This window comes from Corvus kubaryi, unplaced genomic scaffold (assembly GCF_017639235.1).
Source record: "Corvus kubaryi isolate FWS band 111438036 unplaced genomic scaffold, C.kubaryi_AGA036_p1.0 37391, whole genome shotgun sequence".
NCBI lineage: Eukaryota > Metazoa > Chordata > Aves > Passeriformes > Corvidae > Corvus > Corvus kubaryi.
The window spans coordinates 1,017,261-1,034,707 of NW_024581130.1; the positions used below are offsets into that span (position 1 = coordinate 1,017,261).

Here is a 17,447-nt window from a genome sequence, read left to right on the forward strand (position 1 = left end):
CAAGAGCCATGTCTACAAGTCATCAATTATTTAAGAACCAGATTCAAACAGGATGGATAAATTTTAGGCAGCGCTAATAGTACAGTGCTTTCATCTACAAATGCTTTTATTGCTGTGCAAAGCACAAAGTCGCCAATCTTCCACTTACTGACAGGAAGCCAAAGCTAGCTAGGCAACTTTCAAAAATGACCGCAGTTTTCTTAGTTTCCACTTTTGCAACTCATGCAACTGTGGCTAATCCCTTCACATGGCAAGTAATTACTTTATGAGCCATGGAGAGACATCTCCCTGCAATTTTTCAAATGCCACCCAACACTCTAATTTGTATGCTTCAATGTCCACTTTCTTTGCTGGAAACTGTTCCTATGCGATTTATGCTGAATATCCGTATTTCACATGACAGTAAAACCTGATGGGTGTGAAGCTCTCCAACTCAAGCTTCACTCAACACATTATTTCTGTATCAGCACGTATGCCCAGCCTGGCAACAAAGTACACTTTTGTGGCCAGGTATATTCTATATAGCAAGATGGAGGTGGATGCACTGAGGTCATGTAACAGTGGCTCTAACTCATATGACAAGAGCCAGGTGTGTGCACTACTGACACAGTAGTCACTGTCCCCAGCCATCCAGTCCAACTCTGAAACAAAAAAAAATGCTGAGCTGCTCTCCAACACCAAGCACAGGATTTCACAAGCTGCATCACAAGCGTCTAGGCAGCCTGAGCAGCATGAAGAGTTGCCCCCTTTCAGTTCTAGACTCACTAAACACAAAAGAAAGGCCAGGCTTAGGTTAGTCTGTAAAGGGAGCTCCTAAAGGATAAAGTTTGAACATCTTAGAAAAAACATAGAAGTGGACAACCCCCCACCCCATAATCCCTCAGCTTCCTAACTACACCTTTATTTCAAGCTATGTTCCTGTTGAAGAAAGAAAAGCTATCTTACCAAGACCTGTGAAGCATCAGATTAATTTACTGCAGATAACTGCCCTGGGGAACATACTAATTTGTCATTGATACTTATTTTGGAAAAAATACAGTAAAAGAGAGGCATTCTAAATTTGAGAGACCATTTGATACAAATACCATTTTTGTATGCATCTGTCTCAGAAAGAACATAAAACTGGTAATTTCCTAAGGATTAACCAATTTAGTTTTTTACACCACCTTGTAGACAGCATTGAAAGGACAGGCACATAATCCACTAAGACTTTCTGTTCTGACATCTCCTCAAACAGTGCACAGGGATGGAACCTGACTCTGATTGTTCTAAGAGTCTTTTCTGATAGTGTTTTCTATTAAGAAAACCCCAAAATGTAAAGAAACCGTCAAATTCATTTCCCTTTTCACCAATACAGTCCTTCAAAAGTGTTAGATGACCAGTGTATCTTTGCTTTGAGAGCAGAAGTTGTCATTGAGGACATTAAAAATCAATTAAAAAATATCATACATAGTTCAAATAATTTCTCATGCATGTAGAATTGCTTAAAATCTTGTTTAAATTAAATTGAAGGGACCTTTAAAACTGACAGGAAGATTGACAGACTGGAATAAATTTAAATGATTTTGTAACAGGACTACAATAGCTACTTCACACCATTGGGTTTCATGGTAACAGTCAAACTTCCCTTTTTTTGTTCCCCCCACAAGCTCAAGAATATTTCAAGGTATTTCAAGATTCAAGTTCAGAAAAATAAACATTCTCAAACTGAAACAGTTCCTTGACTCCATGAGTATTACCATTCATCAGCTTAATTACCTACTAAAATTTCTTTCTTGTATTTGAATCTGTGTTTCTTTAGCAGGTAAGAGATTTACTTATCTCTAGCTCGACCTGAAATGTGTTTCCATGTGTTAATAAAGTATTTGATTCCGAAGGCGTCATAGTATTTTTTCCTTAATTCTACTCATAATATTATCTGTCCTCAGAGAGCACAAGCAATAACTGCACATTCTATGTGCTGAATTAATTTTCAGATATAATGATAGCCGTGATGCAGTTAAATCAAAAATGAAAAGTGAAATAAAGTGTAGGGAGCACAGTAAATAGGAACCTAATGATCGGCTCAAAAGCTACATAAATAAATGTATTTACTAGCACAGTGAGATATCTCATATAAAATGCTCACTGTCTTACATTCATAGAGCCACAATTTGGGACATCACCTGGATCAAGAATCTTACATTGCTTGACGAAATGAGCATCCTTCCAGAGAGTTATTACAAGGATTTAGCAATTCTGATGACAGAGCTGAAGCCCCACTTGGTGACCCTCGGGGACAGTCTCCAGCACACAGCCATCAGCTACGTGCAGGGCTTGGCATCCCCCCGGACTCACGGGACCTATGCCTCCCCCACCTCTGAGGCTGGAATCTTGTTTGGAGCGAAACGCTGTAGCAAGGGTTAGTTAGTGCCAGCCTTGGCATGAGACTTGAAAGCAGTTTTTTATTTCTCTGTAACAAGATGGGCACATCCAAGCAGCTTTGCAGAACAGCACAGGGCTCACCAAAGCAAAAACCCCAGGGCAAGGCGAGTCCACAGCACAAAGATTCAGTCAAACCACTCTGAGGAAGCCCACTCAACATGCTGCAGAAAAGCCCACTCTGTCAGGTTACTCAGCTAAAAGAGCATGGGAAGCTATTTGTACTGCGACTGTCTTACAGCTGGACATCCAGGAATATATCCCTGACTCTACAACATTCCACAATCCCACCTTGGATCTACACACACAATGCTTAACCACAGTGCAGAGTTCCTAGCAGTTTCAGTGACTGTGATTTAAAAAAAAAGCCCAGGGATTGTGCATCCTTTATGCCCTGACAGCCTGGACTCATTTTTATATGGGCATTACTGCAGGCACAACACAGGCCAGCTGACTTCTCCTTCCAGTAATATCTCACTGCCTTCCTTAGTGAAGCCCTATTTGGCCAGTTTCAGACTCCTTCAATCCAGGAAAAGTAATATAAGCAGAAGACACTTTCTCACAACAGGAAGTACATTGATCATGCACATTTCTCTGGGAGATGTAAAGAGGAAACAGGAAAAGACTTTAAGCGTGCCACGTACGAGATGTTCAGCTCGGACACTTGAACATTTCAGATGCACTCCTCTCAACACCTACACAGTAATCAGATCTGTCCTCATTATGCAGCCTAAAGCAATTACATTCAGGAACACAAATTCTACATGCATTACAACATTAATTACACAAGTCGAGAAATTCCATTAATTCTCACTTGGAAACCCTAACAAAATCTGTGCAAATTAGGTTCCAAACCACTATGAATACCTTTGAAAAAATATTCTCCACACCAAAAACTATTTAAATATGCACATGGCCGGAATTTTTAAAAATGAAATATTTCCACAGTTACAATTTGCTTATTATTGACCTCCTATTTGATTTCTGCTTCTTGTTTTATCTAGAAAACCAAAAGCATCTAGCTGTAGCTTGACTTGTTTACAAACACAGTGTTCTACTTTTTGTTTTGAGAAGTTCTGCACAGATCCTGCACTTTCTATTGGAATGCCAACATTCTTCTGCGGTGTATTAACTACAAAGTGGGGGTTTTTTTGTTTTGTTTTGTGGGGGTTTTTTGGGGGGGGGGGTTGTAATAAAACCAGTCTGAAATTCTGTCCTTAACGAAACTGATTGAAAAGTTCGGATCAAGAATTCTGAACTTTCTATATTTGTTCAACACTGACATAATTTGCCATCAGCTCAGAGTGCTTCCACGTTACTGAGTTGATCTAATGTCTCAATACTGCCAAAACCTTCAAGATCCTCCCTCATCTCTCCATCCATTCACAAAGTCCCACTCCATTCCTTGTGTCATGAAATACTAAGGATCCTTCAGTGAATATTTTTGTATGGCTTTGTGAAATGTATTTGTGCAACAAATGGTCCAAAGAACGCTCCAGGAAGCATAGAAAATGTGGTGCAGCGCACCAAGGGGATTATGACCTGCAATAAGCTCTTCATTTGACATTGCACATATTACTGTGTGCAATTTTGCCATTAGATGCAAGTCTCTATTTCACAAGACCAACATTTTCTTTGCAAATAACCAAGCAGATTGTCTACATGCCTTTGTACATATAGAAAAAAAGGCATACTTTGTTATTTCCTGCAGCCAGAAAAATATACACTGTAATTTAAGTAGAAAGCATTTATGGGCTAAGTTATGGGCTAAGCAGATAAGACCAAAGAGAAGTTTTTAGTGTCAAAATTGAAAAACAAAGTCTTCAGCAAATATCCTAAATCTTCAAGGCTCCCAAGAATTGAGCACAGCACAAGCAGTCAAGGCTTGGGAAAGGAAGAAGAGGGAAAAAATTTTCCATCCCCAGAAATAGGTCCATCTTTCTGAGTGCCTGCCTAAATCACAATTCTGTAATTATGACAATTCTGACCTTCAAAAAAGAACAAGTGAGAGCTGACCTTCTGAAAAAAAGACTGGAGAGAACTTCCACCATCCTCCTGTACAGATGCACATACCAAGGTCTTAGAAAAAAGCAACCCCTTAAACACTTCTTACACTTATTAATGAGAATATAAATCCCTCTCATCCTACCTTTTCCTCCTAAAATATGTTATCTTAAATTCATATAACAAGATGGCTTTTATCATAGATGGGGGGGTGGAAGGGTATGTTTATTCTTACAATTAGCACATTTATTTTTCAAAAGGAAAAAGAAAATTACTGTTGATAAAGTAATATAAATAAAGCAATAAAATATCCATATTCTCAGAGACGGAATTTTCTAATTAGTCATTTAGCCTGTCAAACACAATGAACTGAGAAAAAGAGTAATTGTGGTTAATCTCCACCATCTAAATTATTTTTCTATAAAATTGGTCTTTTACAAGGAGGCAGTACTTTGCGTCCTATCAAGGATCAAATCATTGCCTGTTTCCCTTAGAACAAGGCCAGCCACAAATGAAAAACTCAACATTCCTCCCAAGGCCAGTTACAGATGGAAAAAAGAAACAACATCCCTCCCACACAACCCTACACCCAGGCTTAGTTCAAGTCCCAAACATTTCATAATTGTATCAACATTACCAAAAAACAAACTGTACAAAAAAGTTATCATAAAATCTGATCAAAAGTTAACTCAAAGACTCTTATCACACCCAAATTGAGAGAATTAAGTTTATAAAACTTTAAATCCAGAACTTCACTCAAAGCTTATAAATCTTATTTGTTAAATAGGTTAATAACATTCATCATCTGCTAAAATAGAGCAGCTGCTCTTAGTATACTCAAGCCATAATATTAATACCCAGTCCCTCAATCTCAGCCTTTGCACAGAGGGAAGAAAACGTTATTGTAAAAAGAACACTGCAAAAAACAGGATAAAGTATTTATTAGCTTCTTAATTATATTTTGGTTTTGTTGCTTTTTACCTGGTACACAAGAGAAGCTTTGGGGTTTAGGTCCTATTTAAATATGACCACATATTCTCTATCTCCATCCACTTCCTCCATATTTAAACAAATATATCAATATGAAACATACTATTAAATCTTAGTCCACACATAATAGACTATTTTCCAGTGTAGAACATACAATACATTAAAGCAACATCCTGAAGCCAGGCATATCAGTAGCACAAGTAAAAGTAAACAAGTTATTCTTTGTTAAAAGTTTAAAAAGCAATACAGGCCAATCTCCAACTCTTTAATTTAATTTCTGCTTTATATAAGTTGGTTGTTTACCTGCTAATGGCTTGTTCCTCATCTGTTATTCCAGTCTCCCTGAATGCCCTGTTTGATTCCTCCAAACTCAAGGCAATTGCCCTCTGAAGATCATCTTTATCATCTCCAGTGAGATCAATCACATCTGAAAAGCAAAACTATCTTTCTCAAAATTAAAAGTGAAACAGAATGAAAGGTAAGTCTTACTGTAGAGGAGAGAGCCCACGTGGATTGCTGAGCACCATTCCAGTCCATCCCTCCTGTGCACTATGCTCTTCCAACCACTAACCCTGCTAACAGCTCCCTTCTGCCTCCAAGCCAGATAAAAACCTCAGCAGCTTGCTCTTGATATGATGGGCTGTAGTTCTCCCTGCTCCTAATACTCTTAAGTGTCACAAAGCTATGGGACAAATTTAGGAATCCATGTTTTCTGAAAGCCTTCTTAAAGCAATACACTTAAATGCATTACTTCAGCTACTGAGATCAGTTGCTTCAGGGAACACATAATGAAGAGGACCTTACTTAAAAAGGACACCTTAATCGAGCATAGTTAATTTTTCTCCTCATGAAGAAACAATGTAACGGAGTTTTCCCAACACAGCCCCAAATTCTACAAGTATTTCTGTACCCTGGTGAGCCAAATATTTCACACAGCTTCATAACAAGCGGGAGAGTTCCTTATTCAACCTAATTATTTTCTATCCGGTCTGTGCATTCCTTTTCTGAACATATTTAAATCCAATTTCGTGTACTGGAAGTATTGCATCTCAACATGAAAACAAATACTGGAGACAAATTGAGAATCCATACTTGGATACATGGGGAATGCTGGATGGACTGTATTTACTGACTGAAAACAGCCCTACTTCTGCTTTCTTTACCACCTCTTCTTATCTAAAGGATCAAATACTGACATCCCGCATAAACTTATTTCCTGAGGGCAGCAACAACACCCCTGCTCCTGATTCAGGTGGGATCCTACTACACACCACAACACAAATTATGTCCCTATGAGGTACAGCCAAGCTTTTAGAGCAGCTAGAGCCTACAGGAATGTCCATCATCTGCACATGACCTTCAGAAAAGTCAAGGTTACTGTCACCATTTCTAGGGTCAAAAGTCTCGTTTTCCAAGTCAGACAGACAGAGAGGAAAAGTGCAAAAGAGACTTTTGCGTGCAATACCAGACAGACACGCACAGGGAGCATGGGCTGGTTTGAGTCTCCCTCTTCCAATGCAAAGTTTACCCAAAGAGTTACGAAAGGCACTTGTCTCCAGCCTGGGGTTTGGCCATCAGAAGCTGAAAGGCTCTAGGAGAAAGAGATACAGATTTGAAACTGGCAATTGCTCACAAAGAGAGACAAGAGGTTTGTCAGCATTTCTCCTTCCACAGGCCAACCCAATTACCCCAAAGAGCTTGTCTGTCTAGGTGCGGACTTCTCTCCTGCATGGGCTGGCTCACTGTAGAGACTGTAGCATCCCCTGTTTCCCTGAGCTTTCTTTTTTTGGGACGTTTCTCATTGGATCAGAACAAAATACTGAACTCAGTATACAAGAATCATTGCCACAGCCATGCATGAACAGAAAATGGGATGACTTGTCCTGGCAGAAAGCTGAAACCAGAAAGAAGTTGTAAAGAAACTTTTCTGTTAACACCAGCATCTTCAAAACCTAGTTTTAAACTCAGCCCTGCTTCCTCCAAATAATGGTTGAATTTCTATTTTATTTAGTGGGCCTTTAAAGGAAGGACTCTTACCTGCAGAGTGCACTGGGCAATCTGTCATGATCTAGAAGTACGGAAAAACACTATTACTATAAAAGCAGGACTTCCTAATTTTATTCTTAGGCCTTCTACAGTCAGCTCAGATCTTCCAGCATAACAGAAGGGTGCTTCAACTCAGATGCCTGAAATTCTCCTTCAGAAGTACTGAAGCAATTACAACCACCACCAGCAGAAGTCTCCCCGAGAGAAGTTTTGATAAATAAGCTGCCATGCTGAGAACAACATAATTTGGGCAAAAATACCACCTCAGCCTGGGTCACAGGCAAACCTGGCTCTGTCCTACAGCCTCAGAGAAGGAGGAGACTAGAAAGGTTGACAGAGATATGAGGATCCCCTCACCACACACACACACTACCTATTATGCTCTAAAATGTGGTGCTTGTGTTGTATTTTCTGCGCACTTACAAGGAGCCACACACAGCACCTCATCTCCCCTGGAGCCAAGCTGCATTTCTCAAAGTAGCAATAGTGGTCACAACCCAGCAGCCACACATGTTGATGGACAAGTACAGGATTACTCTGGTCACTTCCTTATGGAGAGGAATGTTCCTTGAGCTGTTCTCTAGTCAGGTAAGAGTGATGAAATTTTTATATGACAATAAAGGAAATTAGATTAAGAAGTCAGTTTCCCTATATGGACAATATTTTCTAGAAAAGAACTCTTAATGTAGGTGAAAATTATGTATTTAACAAAACCTCCCCCATTATATAAAAATCTATCTGGATCAACTCCAACTCACACTTCCATTAAAATATTCAACTTCTTTGCACCTCCCTAGGTCTCTAATTTTCATTAATCTATACCACCACCCTATGTGTTTAGAAGTTTATTACCATTCATATTACCAGTGATTACATAATTTTAATATTAAAACCCAAAATCTTTTATTACTGTTTGCTTTCCAAAAGCAGATGAGCCAAAAGAGTTTGTTTTGGCATGCTAGGGTTTTGTAGTAGACCCTATAGGATTCTCTTCAGAAATATTCTCTTAATACATCGCTCCTGCTCTGCATGAAAAAAAGACAATAGTGTGAAGACCTGCTGCCAGATACTACCACTACATGGGAGTGGTGCAATCAATTCATGTCACAGAGGGTTTACCTAGCATAATTTATGTCAAAAACTACATTTATAAATATCATCTAATCCATGGTAATCTACTTCATGCAAGCTTTTAGTTCACAGGAAATGTAAAATAAAAATGGTTTTGAGATTTAAGATAATGTATTTTAGCTCATGCTTGCTGTACTTGGAGCAGGTTCAAGGTCTTTTTCAGCATCTCAGCTGACACAATAACTCATTAAGCTGCAACACCTCACATACAACTTGAATCCTAAATCTTAAAACGCTAAAGAAGACTTCAATAGAAGTCATAAAAGAAGGGTAACAGTCTGAGACTAAACCCTTCTATCTATAAAACCAAGAATAAATATATACATTTATATATATGCTACCTTGTCTGCACAGTTTGTATTCCTGTCAGATGGTTACAGATTATACAAGAGTACATACAATACATGAAGTTCAAGAAGGTTTTTTTTCTTGTTTTTGTTTTAAAATATCTTCATGTTTTATAAATTCTTGCATGGGGATGTTAATGTTACAGCTATTAACAGTAGTACTCATTCATGAAACTGAGCTACTGAAGTTTCCTATCTGACCAACAGACTTCTCTGAGTGTGAGTTTGAAGAAAAAGATTACTTTTACTCAAAGTTTCTCAGACACACAAGTTTTTTCTGTGATAGGCTGAAGGATGTATTTCAGAAAGGTGTAAGAATAATGCCACTTGTCCAAATTTAGTTACCTGACTTTAATTTACATTTAGCAGTTTTGTTACACTCCTCTCATTTAGCCCACAGAACACTTCAGTTCTCACTGGCTCATCCTCATAAAGGTACTTATTACAGTAATGTCAAATAGCCTTAGAAAATGTAAACATTCTTAACCGGGCCATGACTAGTAAATAAAGTTTGCTTATGAAAAAGTTCTATATGAGTGAAGAAACTGCTCACCAACACAGTCTGGCTTAGTGCATTCGTGTTTATTCAAACAAAATTAGCATTCATAATTAATCACTTGTTTTACAAAGAAATGTATTCTTGGTTTACAATATTATTATAAAAATTATGTGTCCTGATACATTAGATTCAGAGAGTTTGACATCGTTTGTAATTCTGCAAAGCAATTTTAAATTTTATATTGAAATTTGTGGCAAATATAATAGTGTATGTATAATAAATGCACTCACTATATCTATCCCCACAGATCTTCCTTTTTTCCTAAGCACTTATTAATCTGTTTACTTAGGAAGTTTCTATCATCATCTAAATAAATGGTTCTTACTTGGTTATTGCCTAGGTCATTAAAGTAATTACTGTGTTGTTGACTCGGTACTTATATGAGGAGGAGGCAGAGAGTAGAAACTTCAAACTTAAGTAGGCTGGGAAACTCAGCATGAGGGACAGATCAGAAGCAGCAATTGAACTCAGGGACAGGCAGTAGAACATCCACAGTGATGCAACAACTGGAACAGGAAGAGAAAAAATGAAAGGGCAGCCTTAATGGGTTCAACGGAGTGGTGCCAAGTATTAAAATCCAGCAGCAAGATTCCAATTTCAACACATCAAGAATATAAAGATGTAAAAAAGAAAGTTGAGACTACATCTGGTTTATTTATTACAAGCAGGGCTATGCAAGATCCTATATACTGCCACCTATTCTGTGATGTTAAATTCACAGTGGTCTCAGGCTCCCAACATGAAGATTTAAAAGAATTTAGGGGGCTGTATATGCCAATTTTGGTTTAAACTGGATGGGAGGAGAGCACCCAGCACCCCTCCAGCTATTCAGCCACGTCAAACTGCTGTACTGGTGCAGGAGCTTGTAAATATTAGCCACCACTATCCCACAGCTTCCCCATCTCAGCTGCATTTACAACATCCTACGATTATAACACCTTAAACTGACAACTCTCACACCGATGAGGAGAGGTAATCATGACACAAAGCAACAAGTGAATCTGTAAGATGAGAAGAAGACCTCAAGGTACAAGACTCCTGACATTTTGAAGCAGGGACCTTGACATACCAAGCTGGCCAAACTCCCAGGAACCTGGATGGAGATGACACAAGTAATCCCTGAAATAGAAGGAAATGTAATGAAGAATCATAGCGATGGCTGAGTCAGGTAAGGTGACAGAAGAAGCCACTGTCAAATTCTCCTCACAGAAACAATAAGTGAACAGCTAGAGAATGAGGACTGACTAGGACTTGTGCCAAGAAGGCTCCAGGAGCTACAGCCGACTCATGTTCAATCTGCAATTCACATCATCGCAGCACTGAAGAAAATAGGAAGTGTTACACTTCTGTCAGAGTACTACATGGATATTTATAGAGATTCACCTATTTTTCTTTAGAACTAAGGTGATGTCTTCATTACTGTTTCAAGTGCCAGAGCTCAGAAAAAAAGCAGACTAAAGAAGGTCTAGAGGAGAAGAAAAAAAAAATGACAGTAGGTATAGGAAATGCATCCAAATACTTGGAAGGAATTTAGGCTGTGTCATTTAGATCTGAGAGAAGTCTTATAATACACTGTCTTCGAGCACACAACACTTTGAGATAAAAGGAATGAAGTTTACTATAATTTCCACAGGGGACACACAAGGAGTAAAGGACTTAACCTGAAGCAAAAGGAATTTAGGCAAGACACTAGGAGTCTAAAAAGTAGGGACAGTGAAGCTCCAAAACAAATTACCCCATAAACTTTTCAGAGTCTCTAGAATGGAACAGTAAGAAATGTTTTATAAACACCACTTCAAAAGGATTTAGGTACAGCTGAATCTAAACTCTACCTTACTGGAAAGGGCTGACTGAATGACTTTTGAAACATATGCAAAGGCTCAAACTAAGAACAGGAAGATATAAAAAGCCAGAAGCCATGAAGTCTACAATCCTCAAATTATGAAATGCCACACAAAACAGTTACACTGTACTATGCCCTTATAAAAGGGCTTGAAATCTCTTGTTTTGGCTACGGAATGTGCAATTGCAAAGACTAATAATTCAGTTTTAATGAAAAATAACTGAGTTTTCAAAAGAAGGGAGGGAGAGAATTTGTCCTGACAGCTGTTTCATTGGAACACAACACAACTTCCAAAATACATCTCTACATTCAGCTGCTTCCTTTAACCCTGGGTTCTTCAAGTTCCTTCAATAATAACAAGAAAATGGATACATTCTTAGCAATCCAACAGTTCTGCTGTGCAGCCATAAGATGGAAATACACAAAATTACTTCAAATGGGAATAAAAAGGTTTCTGGAGAAATCAATAAAGTGAAAATATTTGAAAGTACGACTCAACTTCTTTCGTTTTTCTTTAAGCACAATGCCTAGGATTTACTCTAGCAAGTGGAACATTAAAATTACCTTAGATTAAAAAGTGTGCATCTGTACATTGCAAGCCTATTGTTTAAGCACTTTCTCTTCACAGATTGCAGGAAGGAAAAGAAAGTCAAAATATTAAAACCACCTTTGCAAATGGATCAGATTAAGCTTGCATCACTGTTGATGTGAAAATACTACATTTGCAGGTGCTTGCACATGCCATTTTGAACAGACAAAAAGGCAAGCATTGTGAGTAACACTGATTGTGCAAGTCAGTCTTTATTTAAAAGATGAAGTAGATTTTATGCAAATCCATTAATATTTTTGCAGCTGTCAAAATGTTGCATTGTGTAATAATACAAACCAGGTTTCCTTATACCTCCTACCATCCAGGATGCAACTCTCACCCCACTTACGACCACTGTCACTTTTGGAAGAGCCAGTTAACAATTCATGCTAATCACTGGCTGTTATGGTACACATTAACATTTTCATTTTACCCCTTAACTAAGTAACCACGTCAAACAAATGCAGTCAGTCAAGCTCACAGAACACATCTGATGTATCTTTACGCAAGGAATACATTCAACAGCCTTTGTAAATGGCTGCAGGTTTTTCTGTGGCATAAAAAGCAGCCCTGGTATTTGTCTGTGACTCTCTCATTCCCAGTTTGGATGCTTTAACTTGGTGGGACTGCAAAGTTCGGTGACTCATAACATCCCGAGTTCCAAACACACAGGTAGTTAAGCAGTAAGGAACAGTAAGGGTGAGTTATAATTAATTCATGTAATTATACCTATGTGGGATAATAAAGGGAGTCCAATTTGAGAGACAAGATCCTGTCAGCAACTCAGCGTAGCCACTGAGAACTGCTAATAAGAGTTCTTTTGCAGAAGGGAGCGGTGATGGTCAAAGCCATCACTGAGGAAGGTGTTCCATCCTGTGCCCACCCTTCCATTCTCTCCTCACAAGTCATTGCTCTTTCATACTCCCTTGCACGACAGCGTTTACTAACACAGGGCCCTGAGACTTGGCCTTTTAGGTGCACTAGGCTTTTAAGTCTAGAATCCAAATAATTACAGGCAAGCACATTACAAGGAAAGTGTGGGTTTCTTCCAGAAGCTTTCACTAGATCTCTGGGGGCCTGGAGAGGGCTCCATGATCACACTGCTTTAGGCTTTTGTTCTGCTGCAGGTGTTCAGTTCTTGCCTTGCAAGTCCTCCAATATGATGAAAAGTTGACAAAGATGCCTTTATCTCATAATGTGTTTTCAGTCTAACTAAAACAACAAAGGGTGGCCAAGGCCTCTCAACTTTGTTGCCAGTGAGGAACTGACCAGACACCCAATGATGTTAAAAAAAATTTTAAAAATCTATTTTTCCCACAGCAGTTGGTGCTTCTTGATAACTGACTTAGTCATGCTGTGTAACTCTAAGGAACCTGGGTCTGCACTTCAGCCCTCCAGAAAAGAGAAGACAATCCTGAAATTCACCTTGGAATGTACAACTCAAGACCTACTCTTCTCAGTTTGACCATCAGCTATGGGCAATGTATGCTCTTGCAGGTTTGATTCATATCCCTTTCCATTGTCCCTCATTTCTTAAGTAAGGTTGTACAGCACAGTGAGTGACAGCAAAACTAAATACTTCTATTAATGGGATTACTCTTAAATCTAATTAAACACAGACTCCAAGAGAATCTAGCTTACTATTCCACTGCCATAGTAGGTTGTCAGTACCAGAAAATATAACACAGTGGTGAGTTTGTTCTTAAAAGCCTTCATTTCCTCAGTGGCAATTTCCTGACATTGAAAATTAAACACATGGGGAAGCTTGTGTGTGTTTTCTTTCCAAAGGAGCGAAAAGAAAAAACACACAAAAAACCCCAAGCCACCCACCACAACTTAGTGCAGGGATAACACAACTGCCTATAATGCACTTGGGACATTTTATACAGGGTTGCTAGTAATACCAAGGATTTAAATGCCATTTTCAGATCTGACATGCTGAGAATAAATTCATCACTAATTTAAAAAAAAAAGTTTAAAAAGTTCGTGTCAACCTTCTACAGACAAAAGATAATTGTACAATTGATAAGGAGATCTAACTAAACTTCTTTACATTGAAGCCACCATGAGCAAAATAAAGGGGGGAAAATCCTACTGCAGGAGACACTAAATAATTCTACTTGTTTAATAAAATCTACATAGATGTACTACATATATGGCCAAAGAACTGATATATAATTATTCTCCACTGCACCATGAATAAAGTAACTATAGCATCAAGAAACTCAGATTTTACAGATATCAATCCCACTACAAAACTTCCTTTGACTTTTATTTCTATGTTATTTCCTATATTTATTTGCAGAACACATTTAATTTTTTCTCCCATAAAAAAAAACTACACTAAAGCAGAGGACTAGAACCTGCACAACTTAGCGAAATGCAGGTTGTGGGACCTCCATATCAACTAAATTAAACTGTTTAAAATCAGGTATATTTAATGCTAATTTCATATATAAAATACCTACTCTTTTATTACAAAGTTCACACTTAACCTCCCACTTCTCCCTTTGGGGAAGTCATTCCTGTCAGGGGGAAACTACTCTTAAGGTTATTAAGCTTTAGCATATCAAGGCAGACAATGACAGACTCTTCTCCAATTATGTTTTGATGGAGGAGTACCCAGCTTTTGCCTTAAATCTTTACTGCATGACCCCCAAATAAATCCTGTAATATGGTGTGGGGGGGGGGAAGGAAAAAAATATGGAAGGCCCAGTCATTCACCCTTTTATCAGTACCATACATACATGTAAAGGTAATGCTTAAAGATAGCTCAAATTTAAAAAAAAAAAACAAACAAACAAACAAAAAAAACCAAACAAACAAAAAACCAAAAACAAAACAAAACACCCCCCACTGAAATAAGAAAGGAAAGAACAGATATTAATCAAAGAATTGATAAGTAAGAATTATCTGCAGATTAACAGTTTTGTCACAGGCAAGTTTTATTTCCCATGCCTTTACACTAAATTTATGAAAAGAAAAAATACCTACTGGTGTCTGCCTGGCTGCCGACGCTGATATATCTGTCATTCCCAGGAAGGGCTGTTTGGTAGTAAGTTGCCTCCTCTAGTTGGGGAACTTTGGCATTCTTCGCGGTGAGAAAAGCCACAGCCAACTCCAGATTACCATTGCTGTCCTTTAAGCATAAAAAAACCACGAGAAGTGAGAGTCCCCTCACTCTTTTTATAATTTTTCTTAAAAGCAAACTACATGATTAGCAACTTCAGGTCAATAGCCATTGTACTGTCAGGTAGAAATACTGACTAGAAAACAAAGTTTCCAAACTTGACATATTCTGCATATTTCGCTATTTTTAACCAAAATAAAGATAAAAGATCTTATAAAAACTTGTTTTGGTGAAGTTTCACTTATTTCAGAAAAAAAAACCCAAACCAAAACACCGTCTTGTAGTGTAGGTCAACCTCTCAACAACACAACCAGCACATTCAAAGGCTTCTCAAAAGCAGTCAGATGAATTTTTCTGAAAATCTACAGTTTCATTTTTAAAGCCAGAGATCCTGGTTTTTGAAGAGCATTTGTGCACATGACTTATGCTAAAAACAACTATCTATTTTTTGTGTGTGTATATATATATTTGATTTAAATTACTAAATTCTCACCTACCATGTATAAATGGCTAAATAGTTCTGCTTGAGGGAGACAAAGCATTTTTAAAATTTTTTATATCTATTTAAGTATATGGAAATAGAATACAGAGAGACCTGCCATTCTTTACTTGCATCAAAGAACTCTTCTGTGCTGTAGAATAAATTACTGTGGTTGAAAAAACAGTGAAACAATACCAAGTTAGCAAAGGCTGGCAAGTTTAAGCAGAATTCTTCATTCGGCACAATGAGCAAGGAGTGTGCATGATAGAAAACAACCACACCTTGACAAGAAAACACCACTTGATTCCTCAGCAGCTGACCAGCTGTAGCAGCACCAATGTATCCCAGAACAATTCACACAAAGGTTAAAGCCAAGTCGTAACATTCCTGTCTTTTCATGTTTGAACACTGGATTAATTTTTATGTCAGTACCAAACGAGAACAAGATTCCTTGTAAAGTGAACAAGCCATCATTTCCCCTGAAATAAATTCAAGCTGGGAAGGAAGGGAGGGACAAGAGTAAGAAAGGGTGGGATTTATGGCTTTCACAGGCAGTTAAGATACATTCAGGCGCATTCAGCTACAAGCTAGTTATCTTACCTTCAGTGCCTGTTGTAGTACTTGGATGTCATTGATACCAGTGATCTCCCTCAGCTGATTTAAAAATGTTTGCTGGTGCTAAAACAAAAAAACATCATCAAAATAAGATTAGAGCCAAATAACAGCAAAACCAATTACTTACAAAAGCACACTCCTCCACAAATATTAAAGGCATCTCCATTTGAAGTTTATGCACCAAAAAGGGGTAGAACCTTCAATACTCGAGTTTGTCTTAGTTTCTGCAATTCAGGCACTTCTAATTCCCAAATGTTATGATTTTGCATTTTCGTGGGCTTGCTTGGTTTTGGATTTTTTTAAACAAAAAAATGGGTAACCTTAGGCAACATGGATGCAACTAGCCTATATAAAGCCACAATGGGCCCTTCTAAACAAATAAAACTCCGCAGCTTTGGTCTCCAAAGGCAGTAGGGGAAATAGCTGACTGAACTCCCATCAAAACCAACTTCTTTAACTCCCAGTTACTCTCAACCCCATTATTTCCTTAACGTAAATAATTCCTAGTCATTCCAACCACAAAACCAGGAAATTCAACTTTACTGATCACTGAGGTGTTTGAAGAGAAATTCTATTTAAAACTCCAAACAAAACAGTTTCTTGATACTGAAACAGAACTTCAGGAATCCATCCAGACTGCCTTCCTAGACCAGTTGTATCCAACTCTCCCAAATCACATTAGTCAGCACCCATGACTGAGTTTAAAGTAACATTTGGAACTAGAAAAAGAACAAGAGGTCCTGGGTCTCTTAAATACTCATTCCATAAGAACTTTGTGTCTTGGTTTTGTTTTATTTAAATAAAAACCTCGTCCCACCCCTGTTTAGAGCCAACAGATGATTCACTCTGTTCATGCTCAGCTATCACATCACAGAAGCAAAAAGCAGGCACTAAGCTGGAACAATCCTTGAATTCCTGTTAACCATTAAAAGCATCTTAACCATTAAAACCATGAAAACACAGAGCACTGACCATTGTTCCATACTAACAAATTTAATTGTTCCTTTGGCAGATGGGAAATGGAGAAAAGATATTTTCAAGTGGTTTTTCTTTTTAATTCTTTGCCCACCACATCCTGAACTCCAAACAGTAATTTAATCTATGAAAGAGAAGATTTTTGTAAAGTACAGGGTTTTGTTTGCAAGACAAAAAACATATTTCCTATCGGGAATAAATAAACATTCTCCTGCTACTCTCCAAATTCAATTTAAAATAGCAACTATAATTGTCTTGTGGCTACTTCTAAAATACTTATCTTTAAAGTGAATTATTTGGAATCAAATACTCTAAT

General features: G+C 38.0%; 1 protein-coding gene across 2 annotated transcripts in view; it reads right to left on the reverse strand.

The window, feature by feature from the left end:
- Positions 1-16,219, reverse strand: part of USP25 (ubiquitin specific peptidase 25) — a 68,510-nt gene extending 52,291 nt beyond the window's left edge. For both annotated transcript variants that reach the window (XM_042037879.1, XM_042037878.1), the window contains exons 1-3: positions 16,142-16,219; positions 14,925-15,069; positions 5,719-5,842 (exon numbers count right to left, since the gene is read on the reverse strand). The gene's annotated coding sequence lies outside the window, so the exon portion shown is untranslated. The remainder of the gene's footprint in view (positions 1-5,718; positions 5,843-14,924; positions 15,070-16,141) is intronic.
- Between the last annotated feature and the right edge of the window lie 1,228 nt (positions 16,220-17,447).